Source organism: Hylobates moloch, unplaced genomic scaffold (genome assembly GCF_009828535.3).
Source record: "Hylobates moloch isolate HMO894 unplaced genomic scaffold, HMol_V3 SCAFFOLD_1, whole genome shotgun sequence".
NCBI classification, from domain to species: domain Eukaryota; kingdom Metazoa; phylum Chordata; class Mammalia; order Primates; family Hylobatidae; genus Hylobates; species Hylobates moloch.
This window is the reverse complement of record NW_026652276.1, coordinates 87401454-87420870: the sequence shown is the minus strand read 5'-3', so window position 1 is coordinate 87420870 and position 19417 is coordinate 87401454. Positions and strand designations below refer to the sequence as shown.

Below are 19417 nucleotides of genomic sequence, written 5' to 3'. Positions count from 1 at the left end.
GTAGTAATGGTTGTACTCCCATAAAATTTTATTAAAAAAAAAAAAAAAAAAACAAGTGGTAGGCTGGATTTGACCTAAGGGCCATAATTGTCTGACCCCTACATTACATCCTTGCCAGGACTATGAATATAAATTCCTTTGTTACTATGATACTTTATAATTAAATCTTCATTTTTTTACCAATACAAATCTGCCTTCTAGCTACAGAAAATGAGAGTTCCGTTATACACTGCCATAAGGCTTTCTGTCTTTTCCAGCATGCCCTGAGTTGGTAGTTGACTAATCTTTTAGTCAACTTTTTTTCTTCAAGGTCTGTTTGGTGGATAACAAAAGTCAATCCAGTCCCTAATTGTATAACTAGTTGTCATAATTATTAATGTCCTTTTATCTTTCAAGTTTTAGAGCTATTTCTTAAGGTATATATTTCATTCCAATATGCTCCAAATGATGAAAGTTTTAGTAATTATACCAAGCTAGAGATCTCAGCAGCAACTGATTCCTTGTTGCTGTCTGTTTTGTTTGTTTTTAATTTTTTTCAGTGAAAATAATTTCATTAAGGAAAAAATGAAAAGTAACAGTTTAAAGATTGTTTAAAGAGGCGCATGAAAAATTATGCTTATCCATTCTTTGTGCTTTGTTTTGATTTTACACAAATGGTCTAAAACATCAAAATAAGCCTTAGTTGAGTTTAACTGAGTGGAATAAGATAATCAGATTCTTTACATAAATCACAACATAATCAATGAATCTCTATTTGACTAAACCATGTAAATATAATTTCAAGACGTAGCTTGTCTATATTCCATGAAATCATGGATAAGAACTTGTCAAGCTAATTCTGAGTTCCCCAAATGCAGACTTTATATTTTACTATAAAAACAACTTCAGTAATCATACAAAAACAAAGCTCACATTGTTATAATAATTAACAAGGAACCAATTTCTTTTTACTATCCAAAAAACTAATTATTTAGCCTTTAAAATTTTTTTCTGTATTATCTCATTACAGTAAAAATGCATTTGGTTCAGAAATTATAAAAAACAGGACCTTATCTTTCTTAAGTTTACATATCTACTTGATTTCTTGTTGCCATATGAATGAACAGTGACCAAATTAGAGGTTTTCAACTGTTATGTCTGCTCACTGAGTTCTTTCCAAAGGATTTAGGTGAATGTAATTTAATCAGTGAGTGATCATAGAGGGCATATGAGGTGAGGAAGTAAGACAAAAAAAGATAAGAAGCTCAATAAAGGAAGCATTGACAATGAGCAGGTAGGAACTGCAGCTAAATTCTGATAAGAGCCCTCTGAATGACTAAAGAGAATACATTTCAGAATTGTCTCAATGAAGGAGAAAAAGTTGTGATCACCTACCAGCTCCCATCCCTCGTTTGTGGGAGATTGCATCTTTGCATTAATAGCCCCACCTCTACCCAGCCCCTCCAGACAGCTCTGGGACTCCCTGGGCATTATCTAGTAGAAGAAGAACACCCTCAGGCAGGAAGATGCAGGAAGCTACTGGTGTGTGTAGGAACTGTCTACTGAAAACCTCCAGGTGAACTGGGCTAATGTGTTCAGAGACCAACAAGATCTCTTACAAACGTATTTCAATGGATTTATTTGGAGGTTAACATCTGAGTTGTGACTGATCCACAGAAACACGTTGTAAGAACAATAAAATAATTTCGAAAGGTTATTGTCACTTAGTTTTTAGTTAACAAAAATACACAGTGAATAAATTAAAATGGGATTTGGGGTAGGTGGCTATACTATCATTTGCATGTATTCAGGTACCTCGGTGATCTAGTCAGGGTGTCAATGCCCTCTATCCAAAGACCACTAGGAACACACTTGTATTTGAACAAGTTGTGATTATTGCTCCTTGAAGCAAAGGAGAAGACACACCATGAAAAACCATGGGCCGTCAAAGCAACAGGGTGTTAGAAAGGACTGGTTATAAAATTTGGGTATGTGTTAGGTAATTTGGGGAAATATTTCAAGAAGCATACTTTGCTCTGGATGAAATGCTATCAGGAAGCAGGAGTAATATTATGACAGCATGTTTGAATAAATCTTAGCTAGGAGGGTGGTAGACTAGAACAATTTTTTTTTTTTTTTAGACGGAATCTCACTCTGTCGCCCAGGCTGGAGTGCAGTGGCACAATTTCAGCTCACTGCAACCTCCACTTCTCAGGTTCAAGCGATTCTCCTGCCTCAGCACGCCGAGTAGCTGGGACTATAGGCACGTGCCACCACGCCCAGCTAATTTTTTTGTATTTTTAGTAGAGACAGGGTTTCATCGTGTTAGCCAGGATGGTCTTGATCGCCTGACCTTGTGATCTGCCCGCCTGAGCCTCCCAAAGTGCTGGGATTAGAGGTGTGAGCCACCATGCCCAGCACAGAACAATTTTAAAACTGTAGTTAGTAAAGCAACAGTCACTCACATTACTTATGAGTGGGAGAATAGTTGGTCCTTTGTGGCAGAGGCAATGGCCATGTGTTGTCTGTGTTCAGGTATGATTATGGAATGTTTTTGTCCTGACCCATCAGATCATAGAATGGCCTTATCTGATGCTGATATTTTGTGAAATTGTTTATGTTTAATAGAACACCAAGGCACATCTCTGAATAGAAGGCCAGCTCATATCAGCAACAAGGCCCAGCTGATAGAAAAAGGCCAGATCCTGGATATCAGGGCATGCTTTCTTTCTCAAAGGCACAAACATAGTGGTACAGATTGAAAAACAGATCATTCAAATCCATTTCATTTTATGAAATGACATGTGTTTTTTGAAACAAAAGTTATTTATTGATATGGTTTCGCTGTGTCTCCACCCAAATCTTACCTTGAGTTGTAGGTCACATAATGCCCATGTGTTGTGGGAGGCACCCAGTGGGAGGTAATTGAATTATAGGGGATGTTACCCTCATGCTGCAGTTCTTGTGATGGTGAGTGAGTTCTCAGAAGAGCTGATGGTTTTATAAGGGGCTTTTCCCCCTTTTGTTCGGCACTTCTTTCGGTTGCTAGGTGATAAAGGATGTGTTTGCTTCCCTTTCCATCATGATGGTAAGTTTTCTGAGGTCTCCCCAACCATGCTGAACTGTGAGCCAATTAAACCTCTTTCCTTTATAAATTACCTGGTCTGAGATACGTCTGTATTAGCAGCATGAGAATGGATTAATATATTTACAAATGAGTGTGGATGGTAAATGTAAATTATTTGGTTGAGAATTGATAAGCAAGAATTGTTTGTGTTTACATTTCTAAATCTTTTCAGTTTATGATATGATTATTTTTCATATTTAGAAACATCCACACATTTAAAATTTAAAATTGTTATATTAATTTAATATAGTCTTTAATCATTTAGCATGTTTAAATTAATATAAAAGTTCTCTAAGATAGGTCATTTTTTAAAGTCTTTATTTACTGCCACCTTTATATCCACTTATTTGTTTATAAAAAATGTTGCTGAATTTCAGAAAAAAAAATTTATTTAGAATTTTTTACAGTTTGACCATACAGGGCATATTTTTTTCTACTGAAGATGAAAAGAGACTTCTATGTGTATTATGGAAAGCATCTTTACTTTTGTATTCAGTGTTATTGTGAAAATGAAAATACTGCTAAATAAAGATGAGTTTCTCACCATATGAAATACTTATCTTTACTTTCAAAATAATAAAATAGTGTAGGCAAATTCATATTTGACCTTTTCTTATTCTATGCCATCGAAATATAAAGAAAAAGATAACATAAAATTATGTAAATATAAATTATACTGCTCAGAAATTTAGTCTCTTAAAAACATGAAATCATTTTCTTCCTACATTTCAGTTAGATTAGATAACTGACCATACAAGTTATAATTTTTGTTTTCAAAAGCTTCAATTACTAAATGTGGAGTTGATCAGAAACACAACAAATTATAATTACTGAATCAAATAAGATCAGTTAATTTCTCCATTTTATTTACAAACTATAAAATAAATTAATACATTCTGAAACATTTTAATTTGAAATATATTAAGAATACAAATTCTGGAAAATATGATGCTTGAAATTTATTTTAAACTAATCAGATTAAACTATTCCCCAATTATTCCAGTTACATGAGATTTGGCTCTAGCATGGAGGAACCAAATAAGAGGTACAGGTTAATAATATAGAAAGGTGAGCAGAAATCATTTGTCAGTTTTCTATGACATGTCATCCTGGAGTGCCACTCAGAGGGGAAATACTGATATTTGTTATAGCTCAGTTATACCCTTGTTTTATATGAACACATTTTGTTACCTCTATTAATATTCCTGACAGATGAGTAAAGTGTACAGCTGTCTGTTTCTTATGGCTCTGGCTGCTACACCTGGACAGCCTTTGTAATTAGCTAGGGAATGCCTCTTTTCCATCTGTCACTGCCGTGATAACCAAATTTAGTGCTCAGTAGAAATTTGTTGTAAAAAAGAAATAATGATAAACTAATAGAAAATGTACATTATATAAAACTATATTTTACTCTTCCACTTAAAAATAATCATTATATGATCACACTGTTAATAATAATTCTGCAAATCACATATTTAAGTAACCAAACAATAAAATCTTGGTGTACATATACATACACTATCTATATATTATAGAAAAAGTTAAAGGCCTTTGTTTTACATGAAGACCTGAGATTAGCATATCCTTAAAATTATTTCTAGGTCTACTATTCCATAATTCTAATATAGAATATTCTAACAAGGATAATGTCTAGTGGAGTCATATAGACAAAGAGGGACTCACATGTCTCAGAAATACTGCCTCTTATTTGTATACACAAACCATAGCCTACCTCACGGTGGAAAATCCTGGGGTAGTAGAAAAAAATACATGAGTATAAGCTTATTCCCAAATATTCTAGGAAGCAGTTAGCAGTAAGCTCCCCTCTTTATGCCCCTGAAAAATGGAGAACACATATGTCACGACATATAAGAACCTCACAGCAAAGAGAAAATATTTTAACAATTTTTATTCTGGAAGTTGCAGTAAGACTGAAGTTGAGACTGAAAGTCTTTTCGCTGTGTTTTACGTCTAGATCAGAATTACATCATCATCACCTTTAATAGTGATTAGCAAAATTACTTACAATGAAATTTTATTTCTTAGAATCCTACTACCTAACTTGAGTCATTTCTCTTCTTTGAGTTTCATTCCATGGTTCATGTGATTTTTTTGTTGTTTTGAGCATTTTTCTATAATTCCAAAGCTAAGAAGCTTATTAAATGGGGCCAAATATTCTCTGACACCAATAATATTAATTCCAAAAATTCACTTTATTTCAAGTTTTTTTTTCTGATTTAAACATTCCCAAATAAATGTTCATATTGGCAGAAATTAAGGGCAGAGTAGCTCTCTCAGGAGATCCTTGTCTACTGCTGAGAAAATAGTTTTAAGTCAATATAAGGGATTCATAGTCTTTTTATTTAAAGAAAACTTCTATCAATATAAAAATGTATATTATTATTATATTTTACCTTAATATTAATTTTACAATGCTTAAAATAAAGTTAATTATATTATTCACTTATTAATCTATAGCAAATATCTCTTTTAATTTTTACACATCTTCCCCATTTTCCTTAAATTTTTACATCAGTGAAATATTCTCCAACATGTTTTCATCTATTTGCATACACAAGCATTTTATATATTGTATACATTCTATATAAAACCAATTCTAAATAAAAGTATTTTGTATATAATTCTTTACTAATACATATTTTCTGAAAGAAAGTATACCATCTATATCAGTTAGTTTTTGCGGTGTAAGAAAACCACTTCAAAGTCACATCTAAAGTTGGTTGGGCAGATTTTACTGTCTTGCCTGGGCTCAAAGATGTATCTTTGGTTAGATAGAGGTCTGGTACAGAGTTCTGCTAATATTTGCTCAGCTGTCTAATATGTTTGCGAGTGGGCTGACTAATATCTGCTCTAGTATGGCTTCATCAGAAGGGTTGGGATGACTTGCTGCTTTACCAAATGGTCTCTTATGGAGCAGACTATCCTAGGTTTCTCTTCATGGAGGTGGCAGGGTTCTGAGAAAGGGCAGAAGCACACAGGGAATCTTGAGGCCTAAGTTTGAAACTCACACATCACTTTCACTATATCTATTTGCCAAAGCAGTTCATAGGACAGCCAACAGTCAAGAAATGAGAAATAGATTCCACTTCCTTAAAGGAAGAGCTTTAAAGTCACACTATCTTTGAAGAACCAGGTGAAAGATTAGAGCCATTTTGTAATTAATATACCCTATTATCTAATATTATGTGCAATATAGTTCTATTTCATTCACCATTGTATGTTTAGCACCTGGAAGACTACCTGGAACATATAAGAAATAAGTATTTGTAAGACAAAAGAATGTAAAATCCCACCCCACTTGGAGGACTACTACTTATATGGAAAATAATATTGATTGTCTTGCCCAACATTTATTCCGACAAGGGACCAGCATGCTTTTCCAGAATGCCGATGTTTGAAAACTAAACCCTTTATTCCACATGCAGTTTAGTACTTAGTTTCCTGACGGAGGCTTGGTTTTGCAAAATAAGCATCTCCGAGAGTTGACAGAAGAAAATAGTGTGAGGCGGTGCCCACTCTAGGAAATCATTCTTCTTTAAGCAACACTGATGTATACTTTTCACTTCTTCTTCTGAGACATACCTAAAAGTTTCTGGTGTCTTGTTCTTAGGATCATATTGAAGCAGTAGCAGTTAGGTTTCTACATTTTAATCTCTGATTTTTTTCTACTTTTTTCCCTTTCAAACAAAAATTTAAAAAAATATAAATGCCTGCACAAATAAGTAATTCACTTTTATCTTTTACATTTTTAAAGCCATTAAAAATACATTTTAGATTTGTTCTGATTATTTGTTCCAAAATGAATCACCAGGAGTGGGTAGCAATTAATGAGCATTGAGAGGTTCTACATCACATCTGAAATGTAAGCTTCAAGAAGACAGAATGTCACCTAATTAGTCATGTTAGCTCTAACTAAGGCCTCCTCTCAGCACTTCAAGAGACAGTCAGTCACCCAACAACCACTATGTATTCACAACTCATGACAGTACTAACAGCTATGAAGCCTCTTCAGTTTGAATTGCCAATGAAGAGTCTTAATTTCCCACCACAATATGTTGTTCATATGACTACATTAGTTGAGCTTCTCCAACCCAAATTCACAAAGTCCTAAGAGTCTACACACTAAGGCTCAAGGACATTTATACAGAATTGGATCCATAGAATGTGTTGAGTTATACTTGGTGATTGCATGAGATAATTTTTCAAGGAAGAAGTATCAGTCCTAATCTCGCCGAAAAAAAAAGTAGAATAGATATTTACCTATGAGAATGAAAAGTAAATCACGAGAGGTTTGGTTTCTTAGAAACATACAGTCTGTGTCTCTTGGAAAACTTGCTTCAAAAGTAAAAGTTTAATTTTCCAAATTACTGTATTGTTTAACTAATATTCCTCCCTGCCAAATTGAGAGAAGTCTATTTGAATTTCCATCATTAGAAATTAAAAATAAACCTGATTTTTTTAATAGGAAAGTTAAAATTTAGCCATTTTCTCTAACAGCAAATTTTATGACAATAATCAAACTTTATTTTTAATTAATATTATACTTGTTGACATTTTAATAATTTTAAATGACATTTTAAGTCATTCACTTTTATTTTTTACATTTTTAAAGCCATTAAAAATACATTTTAGATTTGTTCTGATTATTTGTTCCAAAAATGAATCACCAAGAGTGGGTAGCAATTAATGAGCATTGAGAGGTTCTACATCACATCTGAAATGCAAGCTTCAGGAACACAGAATGCCAAAATTCCCACTGAGGAGCCAAAAACTTGCTGCAATATTTCTTTATCTATGTTTTCACAGTTTTCATAACCTAACATATATACAAGTATACGTTAACATCAATTCATTTTCATTTCAGAATACTCAAAACTACAGAAAATGTATGACAGAGCAAAGTTGAGTATTGTTGTACATTTAAGGAAGACTGTATTCTTCAGCCCTCTCATGAATAAAACTTAAAACTGAAGTTTTTAAACAAATTCTTGTTAACTTCTCCAACCTAAGACAGATGGAACAGAGCTTACGAAATTTATTATCTAGGTTAGAGCTCCTCTCAGTGGCTTTATTTAGAATTTCACATGGCATATACGTAGAATACTCTTAAATTTATGGTCCCACAAAAGTTTACAGAAATAAAGTAGGAAAAAGGCTCACTTCAATACTCTGAGAGATATTGAGGGACAACTATTTAGGTTTCTTTTGTATATCTATAAAATGTTAAAATAAGGCTACTTAGAATAATATAAAGTACTCCAAATTTTTCAGATTACCCAATCATGATCATGGTCTTTTCACATCAGAGATACAAAAACAAATATCCTTCAAACTCTGCTTCCACTAATAGCCTCTTGATGACTTCTAGCAAATATCACCAACCTTGCCCTACCCCCTACCATTAATCTAATAGGAGAACTCTTTGAAACTATAGTTTCATTCTCTTAATCAAATATCACTATAGTGCTTATAGGACTTAATATACTAATTACAGCCCTTTACGCCCTGCATATGCTAATCACAACATAACAAGGAACACTTACATATTATTTTAACAGTATGAAACCTTCCTTTACATGAGAAAACACATTAATATTTATACATTTTGCACCTATCTTCCTATTATCCTTATACCCTAAAATTATTATGGGATTTTCATGCTGTAGCTATAGTTTAACCAAAACATTAGATTGTGAATCTAATAATAGAAGCCTGCAACTTCTTATCTACAGAGAAAGTATGCAAGAATTGCTAACTCATGCACAAATGCCTAACAATATGGCTCTCTCAACTTTTAATGTATTAGAGTCATCCATTGGTCTTAGGAACCAAAAACACTGATGCAACTCCAAATAAAAGTAACAAACATGTATTTTTCCACTACTGTAATAGCCCTAATTCCTTAATCTTACCAATTATTACTACCTTAGCCAATCCCTGCAAAAAAAGGTTCATACCCATTTTACATAAAAATATCTATTGCATGCGCCTTCATCATTAGCCTCATCACTACAACGTTTATATGTACAGATCAAGAAGTTATTACCTCAAATTGACATTGAATGACAATCCAAACTCTTAAACTTTCACTAAGCTTCAAACTATACTACTTCTCCACAATATTTATCCCAGTAGCATTATTCGTTACCTGATCTATTGAAGACTTTTCAATATGATATTTAAATTCAGATCCTAACATTAATCAATTTTTCAAATACCTACTTATCCTCATCACGATATTAATTCTGGTTACTGTCAACAATCTCTTTCAGCTCTTTATCATATGAGAAGGCGTAGGAATTATATCCTTCTTACTAATTAGCTGATGGCACAGCCGAGCAGATGCTAACACAGCAGCCCTCCAAGCAATTCTGTACAACTGCATCAGGGATATTGGCTTTATTTTAGCTATAGCATGATTCGTCTTATTCTCCAACACATGAGACTTTCAACAAGCATTTATTCTAAATCTTATCCATGACTCCTTTATATTAATTAGCCTACTCTTGGCAGCAGCAGGAAAGTCAGCTCAATTCAGTCTCCATCCCTGACTTCCATCTGCTGTATAAGGCCCAACCCCAGTCTCAGCTCTACTCCACTCTAGCACTACAGTTGTAGAAGTTTTCCTGCTCATCCTCTTCTACCCTTTAATAGAAAATAACCCATTAATGCAAACCTTTACATTATTCCTCGGGGCTATTGCCATCTTATTTACAGCGATCTGCCCTTTAACACAAAATGATATCAAAAAAATGGTAGCATTTTCCACTTCAAGCCAGCTGGGCCTTATAATAGTCACAATTGTCATTAATCAGCCACATGTAACATTCCTTCACATCTGCACCCATGCCTTTTTAAAGCTATATTATTTATATATTCAGGGTCCATCATCCATAATCTCAATGATGAACAAGACATTCGAAAAATAGGAGGGTTATTCAAGACTTTACCTTTCACGTCCTCCTCCCTTATTATTGGTAGCCTCGCACTTACAGGTGTGTTTTCCTCACAGGCTTTTACTCTAAAGACCTTATTATCGAAGGTCTTTAGAGTAAATATGTCACAGACCAACACCTGAGCGCTTTCTGTTACTCTTATCACCACCTCATTGACACCTGTTTATAGTACCCAAATTATTTTCTTCGCTCTGATAGGGCAACCTCGCTTCTCAGCTCTGATTATTATTAACGAAAATAATCCCTTCCTAATTAACTCAATTAAATGCCTAACAATTGGCAGTATCTTCGCTGGATTCCTTATGATCAACAGTATTATTCCTACTTCAGCTCCCCCAATAACTATACCACTCCATCTACAACTCACAGCCCTAGGTGTGACCACCTTAGGGCTCTTATTAACAATGGAGCTTAATCTCATAACTAATAACCTTAAACTAAAGCACCCATTACAGATATTCAATTTCTCCAACATACTAGGTTTTTATTCAGCCACAATTCACTGTTCAACCCCCCACTCAAGCCTGTCCACAAGCCAAAATCTGGCTTCACTTCTACTAGACCTAATTTGACTAGAAAAATCTATACCAAAGACCGTTTCACAAACCCAAATTTCACCCTCCATTACCATATCTACTCAGAAAGGCCTAATTAAACTCTATTTTCTCTTTTTTATTCCATCCATTCTACCCCTACTATTAATTATCTAATCTATTACCCCGAGCAATTTCAATTGAAACATAAATACTAACAAACAGTGATCAACCAGCAACTACCACTAATCAACACCCATAACTATATAAGGCAGCCACACCCACAGAATCCTCATGCAACAGCCCTGCCCCCTCACCCTCAAAATTTATTCAACTCCCTATGCTATTAAAATCAATGGTGATCCCTACCCCATCGCACTCAACTATTCACCAAACCAACAGCAACTCTATTAATAACCCTAATAATAAAGCCCCTCAAATGTCAATACTTGACCCTCATGTTTCAGGATACTCCTCAATAGCCATCGCCACAGTACAACCAAAAACAACCATCATACCACCCAAATAAATCAAAAAGACTATTAAACCCTCAAAAGCTCTACCAAGATTCAACACAATGCCACAATCCACAGCTCCACTAACAATTAGCCCCAGGCCTCCATAAAGAGGAGAAGGTTTCGAACAAAAACCTACAAACCCTATAACCAAAAGAATACTCAATAAAAATAAAGCATAAGCCATTATTCCCACATGGATTATAACCATGACTAATAATATGAAAAACCATCGTTGTATTTCAACTATAAAAACACTAATGACCAACACTCGCAAAACACATCCACTAATAAAAAATTATTAACTACTCATTCATTGATCTTCTCACACCATCTAATATTACTACATGATGAAACTACCGCTCACTTCTTGGCACCTGCCTAATTCTCCAGACCATTACAGGATTATTAAATGCCTTCTCTTCATTCGCCCATATTAGCTGAGATATAAATTACAGCTGAATGGTCGGCTATTTTCATGTTAATGGCACCTCAATATTTTTCATCTGCCTCTTCCTACATGTTGGCCGAGGCTTATACTACGGATCATTTATATTCCTAGAAACCTGAAATACTGTTTTTTTATATACCGAGTTAAGTTTTGTAATTACATTTAATGATACAGTGATAAATAACTGGGTGTTGTTTAGAGTAATATGCTGCCTAATGAAGCGAGGAAGCCATCATTATTTAAATTAGATGTACATATAAAGCATAAAGAAATAAGGTAAAAATCAAAAGAATCCACTATGAAAGAAACAATTGTTCTTTCAGGACTTACCACACAGTAGCATTTTCGATTTCCAAGACTTAAAATACTATATACAATCTAGTGAAGAACAGTCAGTTAAAAAACTAAAATTGAAATACTACATACAACTATATATATAACATACTATATAACATTAATATTATATTATATTAATACTATATAATATTAAAATTATATATAAAGTACTATATACAGTTAGTGAAGAACAATTAAAAGACTAAAATTGAAGACTAACAAAATCAAGTGTTGATGAAGATGTAGAAAAACTCAGATTTTCATACACTGTGAATTTGAATATAAAGTATTGCAATCACTTTATGATATATTTCAGCCATTTCTTGAAGAGTTAAACATATGTCTGCCATATAACCAGCTATTTTATTTTTAGGGAAATAAAAGTATATACGAATACAAAGGTTTGTACATATATGGTTATTTCAGCTTTGTTTATAATAAGAAAAGCCTATCATCAGGTGAACAAACCTTAAACTATAGCATACTATAAAGTAAAATCCTAATCCTCAATAAAAAGAAATTGACTAATACATATGACAACATGGAAAAATCTCAAAACCAGTATTCTGAGGAAAAAGAAGCTAGACACAATAAATACTGTATGAGTCCATTAAAAAGTCAAACTAAATTGACAATATAAAATTATTAATTTTGATAGCTAGCTAGCAGCATAGATAATTTTTAACATCTCTGTCATCTTAGAAAGTCCAGATACAGCCTTTTAAGAATAAAAGGCTACCATCTAAAAATATTAAAATATCATTTTTAACTTAAATATACAGAGCTCTTGAAAAAATAGCTAATTAAGGTCTAGGGCAGGAAATGTAAAAGATGGTGCAATAATATTTTTTCATGCCAGATCATGAAGAAGAATCAGCTGTCGAAACTGCCAACCTCATTTGAAATAAAATTACAAGCTAAATTAGAGAGACTATCACTGTTAAAAAATTGAATAACTTGAGCTTCAACAATGATAACAATTGCAATGGATTGTTACCCATAAAATTTGCTTATATCTATGAGCCCATAATATTTTTATGAAAAAACAAAATTATCAATTTTAGAAGATAATAAGAAATTTATCCATCATCTTGAAAGCTGAAGAATAATGGGAAATGACAGCGTTTTTAACCTCCCTTTCCTTTATCAATTGTATTATCACATAATGAAATAAAAGCACATCTTTATGAAAATATTATAATGATTGGAAAAGAAACAGTAGAATTATAAAACCACCATTTTATAACCCCTTCCACAATGAATTAGTAAATCTGCACATTAAGCCTCAACATTACAAATGTTGTAATGCTAACGTTACAAATAGAAAGGTGGCCAGACTTTTTATGTTTCTTGTATTCTTGCCCAACATGCCCTTTAGTCTTGACAAAAGGATCTGAGTCTGATTAAACTTCTGGATCCAGTTGCCAACTTTTAGAAAACACAAAAGACAGAGAATCATATTGAAATGCACGGTGACTGTGCAGCCAGCAAAATCCAGATAGTGGAAAACTTTCTCAGTCAAACACCAGGGTCCTTCAAGAGATAAATTGTAAGACAAAGAGAGAGATGACGGATACACTGAATAAGACAAAAAATATATCAGTTTGTAAAAATTGACATGATTAAGTGATATTGTCTAGTGATGTGCATTTGTGTAATAAAACTTTTTTTTAGTAGGAAATTATTGTAACTTAAAAGGATTAAGTTGTTTTGGAAAGAGAGAAGAATTTATTCCGGATTAGGACATTTAGAAGGGCTTCTGGGGCACTTGGCAATGCTTTGTTGTATGAACTGGTGGTTATTTCCCTTCTAACAATTCTTTATACACTGGTTTTGTGGGTTTTTCTGTCTTTTTCATTTTATTGTAGTAATATTTTTACAAAGAGGAAGAAGAAAGAAGATTCACACATGAGATTCACAAATACAGAATCTGTCTCTTTCATCAAAAGTTGATTTTAAGTTAAACTGTAATATTAAAATTAAATTACTGAACTGGCTTCTAATGAAGGATTGAAAGTGAATTCAATCATTTCAAAATGAAGTCCCCTTGCTTCATTTTGCAGAAAAACAAAACCCAACATTATGAGGTTCATGGAATTGCATTAAAATCTCTTTAAGTCCTTACAACATAATTCTGTGAGATGGGTTTCTTTTTCATTAAAATGAAATGAAAAACCTGTTTATTTATGTATATTTGCAACACAGGTAGCACTGTTATTTATGTAATTTAGATTAGATAAATTAAATACAGCAATAAAAAAACTTATTTGATACAAAAAATTTAAATATTGATATAAGCAGTATTTATTCAAAGTGTCTTACATAAGCATTTAATTTGAGCAATTGCTATATCACTCATTTATTTATATGTGTGGAACAAAAAAGTTACAATATAAAATTAACTATGCTAATCACCTATACACAGGTTTTCAGCACATAGTAGCCACAGTTTTACAACTCTTGTACTTGCCTATATATGTCTTTGTTTTGACTTAATTAAAATATTGTATCTGTTGTATCTACTAATAAAATTCAGACTTGCATTTCACATCATTTGGCTTTTACATTTTATTTTCTTGTAATCCATTTTACTGTGTTTCAAAAGAATTACTCTACAGTAAATTGGAGTTTAAATAGCCTAGTCCATCATTATAGATAATTTGGGAAGTACTGCCTTTCAACATTTAGCAAAACATCTTTTATTCATTTAGAAATGAATATATATTAAGTTGAATTTTTAAATTCAACTCACCAGATTTTACTGCTTGATATTGCTTCTTAGATCTTAACATCTTCTTACCTCACATTTTAATTTGTACTACGTAACAATATTTCAGTACAGGGCATACTTAGCTAATTTAATTCAGCGAAATTCAGTTTAGTTCTACTAAATTCCTACCATGTGAAACATGCAGAGTTAGGCAATAAAGGGATAAAGGAATCATTAATAAATTGTCCCAAGCCTTAAGCAGTTTAGAGTCCAACATGAAGTATAAGAAAGATACACAATTACTTTTTTTTTTACTTTTATTTTAAGTTCAGAGGTACAAGTGCAGGTTTGTTACCTAGGTAAACTCACGTCTTTGCAATTGTGAATAGTGCTGCAATTAACATTACTTTTATATAAATCAAATAGAAAGTGTGACAAGCATTTTAACACGTAGGGAGAAATCATATTTAAGAGATCAAGGGATCTCTTAACTAATTAACTAAGATAAGTTTGAAAGGTATTAGTAGAGAGAAAGAGAAAAAAGCATCAATAAAATAATTAAATGAAAACACATTGCTCTATATTTTCACATAAAAAAGCACTTGAATGAATGGAAACATAAATGTAATAGTAGACAGCATTTGAAAGATATATTATTGAGGACATCAAATACGCAGGCTAAATAACATTTATTATTTCAACAACCAATCGCATTGTTACACAGGTCCATGTCACAGGCTACACGTTAGAAAACAGTGGGTGGGAGAGCACAAGATGAAAAATACGAAGATAAATTAACCAAATGATCTTGTCAAAAGATACTTATAACATGGTGATCAATTCTGTGACATAGAAATTACAAGGTCTAAGAGCATAAAGATGAAAAAAGTCTTGTCTTTAAGCTATGATTTGGGGCTTGAAGTATGTGTAAGGGAATACTAGACAAAGCAAACAAGAATATTAGAGGCTTAGGGGAGAGCATCCATTTATTTAGCTATATATTTAAAATTCATTGAATTTGTACTAACTTTTAGGTTTTCACTACTTACAGCTTTACATATAAATGGAAATACACAGTACATAATCTTTTGCATCTGATTTCCATTACTTAATATCATGTTTGTGAGACTCATCTATGCTATGGCATAAAGACTCGTCTGTGCTATGCCATCCATGCTATGAGACTCATCGGTGCTATGCAGTTTATTTGCTTCCACTGATGGATAGTATTATTTTGCATGAATATTCCACAATATATTTATCCATTCTTCTTTTGAGCTATGACTTATGCTGCAATAAACATTCTTGTAATAATTTTTGTCAAGCATATTATCATGAGTTCCTGTTGGGTATAAGCATGGGAGTGTAATTTCTGGGTCAAAAGTTGTGAATGGTGCCAAGAGTAACTACCTTATAATATCAAACTATTTTTCAAACCCATATCAATTTGTACTCCTACCAGCTCATATGAGAGTTGTCATTAATTTTTGTTCAATTAGACCTTGCTGATATTTAATTTGAGCTATCTTAACATGTCAATACTAGGATGTTGTTGCATTTCATTAATTATTAATAACATGTATTAGGACTGTTGATATGATTATTAGCTATTTGGATTCCTTCTTTGGGAAAGTGGCTGTTCAAGTAATGCTATGTTCTCAGAAAGAGAAGCGTCTAGTGAAAAATCGATTTGAGGTTGTGAGGAAGGTAATGAACTTTATTTCAAACATCCCAATTTGAGCTACTAGTGAAACTTATAGGTGAAGATGTTTAGCAGAGTGTTGAAAAGTGATTTGGAGCTTGCAAGGAAAGACAAACAATTCCTAAATCTCCATCTTTGCAAAGACAGGAAGAAAAAAGTCAACAACACGAGTGGAGGGAAGTTAGAACAGAAATATTATTTTCGATAAAACAAGAACAAAGGAAGACGCCACAGACAGATTTTGTGATAGAAAAGTTATTGATGGAGTTAATGTCAAATGACCTCTGTCTTATCGGACAGGAAATTGATGTGGACTCAGCTAGTGCCAAACTATTTCCAGTGTTCTAAAATCCTGTGCAAATAAAATCCTTTCTCTGTTGCTTTATCTGTCAGAGGAAACTTAATTTCTTCCAGGTTTCTTTCTCTGAAATCTTGTAGTTCTGAGTCTCTTTTAGTTGCTATAAATCTAATCCCTCTTGAGACAGAGTCTCTCTACACAGCTGCTTATATTTGTCACTTCCTAGATGTCTGTCAAGGGCTCCATGACCTCCAAGGTCCCTGGAGTGCCAAGCTTCTGTAAACTATTAAATAATTTCCTCCAGTGAAATAATCCTTTCCAACAGGGATTTTATGGACTCATCCTGCCTTCCAATCATTTTTTTCATAGATTCTATGTAGTAAAACTTTTGCAAAGTTTCTCATGCTTTAACCAATGTATCCTGCAAAAGACTTTTGGACAAATGAAGCATTAAACTCAAATTTATGAATCTCTCTTTTATTCTTATATCCTTAATCTGTTGCTCAATAATTGTAGGATAGTAGTCTTGGAACAGACAACTTCTAAGTGAAAAAATAAGTAACATGGAATGAAGGTTTCTTTAAATTCCAAATGACTTGTCAAATTTTGACTATACCAATAATTTTTGTATCTCTGAAATATCTGGAGGAACTTCTCTTTCTTCTTTTTTTCCCTCCAAACAACGTTATAATGTAAAAGGTTTAAAAATGAATAAAATAAAAAAGTGTATCAAATATAAAAACGTATGTAGCCTTATATAGTAAGACAAAAGGAGCACATAAAACAAAGTTTGCTTTGTTGCAAAGGTGAAGTTATAAGTGAATGCTTATTTTGTATATTAGACACCATTTTAATGTACCAAAAATGCTGGTTATATAATAAAAATATGTTACCTGATTTTAAACCCAAGCAAGGATTTAGCTTCAACATCTTGGAGTTAGAAATATGAGATCAGAGCCATTTTTTAAAAATTGAGACAGCAGGATAATAATAATTTATTCATAGGACCATGTTCAATCAGTTATTATCCCATACTATTATATAATACTCTAGTTTTAAAAATCTAACATTATTATCTAATTTGATGACATCATGTTTTATTTCTGCCACCTACTTCTTCCTGTTCTGATAATTCTACCAGGCTGAATTTAATTTGCCAATATAAAAAAATAAGAAAACACATGTTAATCACAAATACCTCATTTGTGTAACAAAATGAACATATTTCTATAATAAAGTCTCCCATGTCAATATAGATATTGTTAGTACAGCTTCATTCTTTCTTATTTTCAGATTAAATAATTAACACAAATTGAAGCTCTAGTTTTTTCTGTGTTCTCAAAGGATCATTTTTTTCTCATATAGAGGTTCATCAAACACTTTGGAGTTTGTTTTTAACATAAACACTATCACTGGGAAAAATATTATGTCTAGTGAATAAGGCTTACATTTGCTTTCCGTGGTAGTAATAGGCATTTTATTAGACTGTTTTTAAGGAACTATCTGAAGAGGGAAGTATAAGTAACTATAAAGGAAAATCCTACCTTGGTAAGGAGAATTATTACTCCTAAGGATAAACCAGGAAATAATGCGAAGTGCTTCATGAAAATACCGAAATAATCATTCTTAGAATTATTTAGTAGATAAGATGAACACCATAGGTATTACTCTAGGGAAAACACATTTTTTAATAGCCCAGTGTCTAAAGCCATTTTATAAAGGCTTAGGCTGGGAACTCTGTAGTTCAAAATCTAAACTGACACAAGCAACTCTTCCCATATTTTGTAACTTTCCTTTTATTCTTTTCGGTTCTCTGTATAAGCCATTTATTTTACTATTTGAAAGAGGAAGTAATATTCACTTATTAAATAGTTTTCAGTACCATTTGAAGTCATTAAAGAAAAAATGTTTAAAAAATAGAACTATAACAAGTCTCTTATTTCGCTGCAGTGTATTGTGCACAATTAGTGATTATTTATGTTCTCTCTAATTGTTAAACACTGTTAAGAATCTTGATAAAATAATATAAAACATCTTACCAATCTTTTATAAAGGGTATTTTCACCTGTTGTTTAATGACTATATGATTAATTTAATCTGTATTTTTATAAAAGATTCCCAAAGATTTCTTGTGTTTTTCTGGAATTCAGGAAGGAAACAAAGTTAGAAGAGAACAGAAGATTAGATGAACACCTCTCAAGGGATGAAGTCAGACTTCATTTTTTTCATGTCATACCTGATTCTTTAATGACTCTGCCATGGTGGATCTTAGAAGAGTGTCCCTAAATGATGAGTTCTCACTTATTTCTGCTAAAAACACTGAGTATATTTTGTATGTATCTACTGATGAATTTTTTCAGTGCCATCATTAAATGTCATGCATGCATTTTTGGAAGATAAAAAAAACAAGATTATTCTGTGCATATAAAGGATGTTTTAGCTGGCTGATTATAGCAGAATGAGGGGCCTTTTAAAACTCATATCACCACATAGGCAAGAAGTGAGTGTTTGGCACATGAGAGTAGAAAATACAAAAAGGAAGATCTCAACTTCAAATCTGAAAAACAAATGATGAAAGCACATCATACCTTAAACTTGACTCCATAGTCCAAAAAACTACCAAAAAATATCATAGCATATTAGAATTATGCTTTCAGAAGGTGCAAAAGAAAGAATAAAAGTATGGTTAAACAAGTTTATAAAGAATACAGTGGTAAAACCCAAGGACCAAGTAGAAATTTTCCAGAATAACATTGGTTCTCATTGTAGATATTTCTTTTTCTCAAACA

At 32.6% G+C, this 19417-nt stretch overlaps 1 pseudogene; it reads left to right on the top strand.

Moving 5' to 3' along the window:
* The first annotated feature begins 1916 nt into the window (after nt 1-1916).
* On the top strand, nt 1917-10793 carry LOC116810245 (NADH-ubiquinone oxidoreductase chain 5-like; annotated as a pseudogene).
* The last annotated feature ends 8624 nt before the right edge of the window (nt 10794-19417 follow it).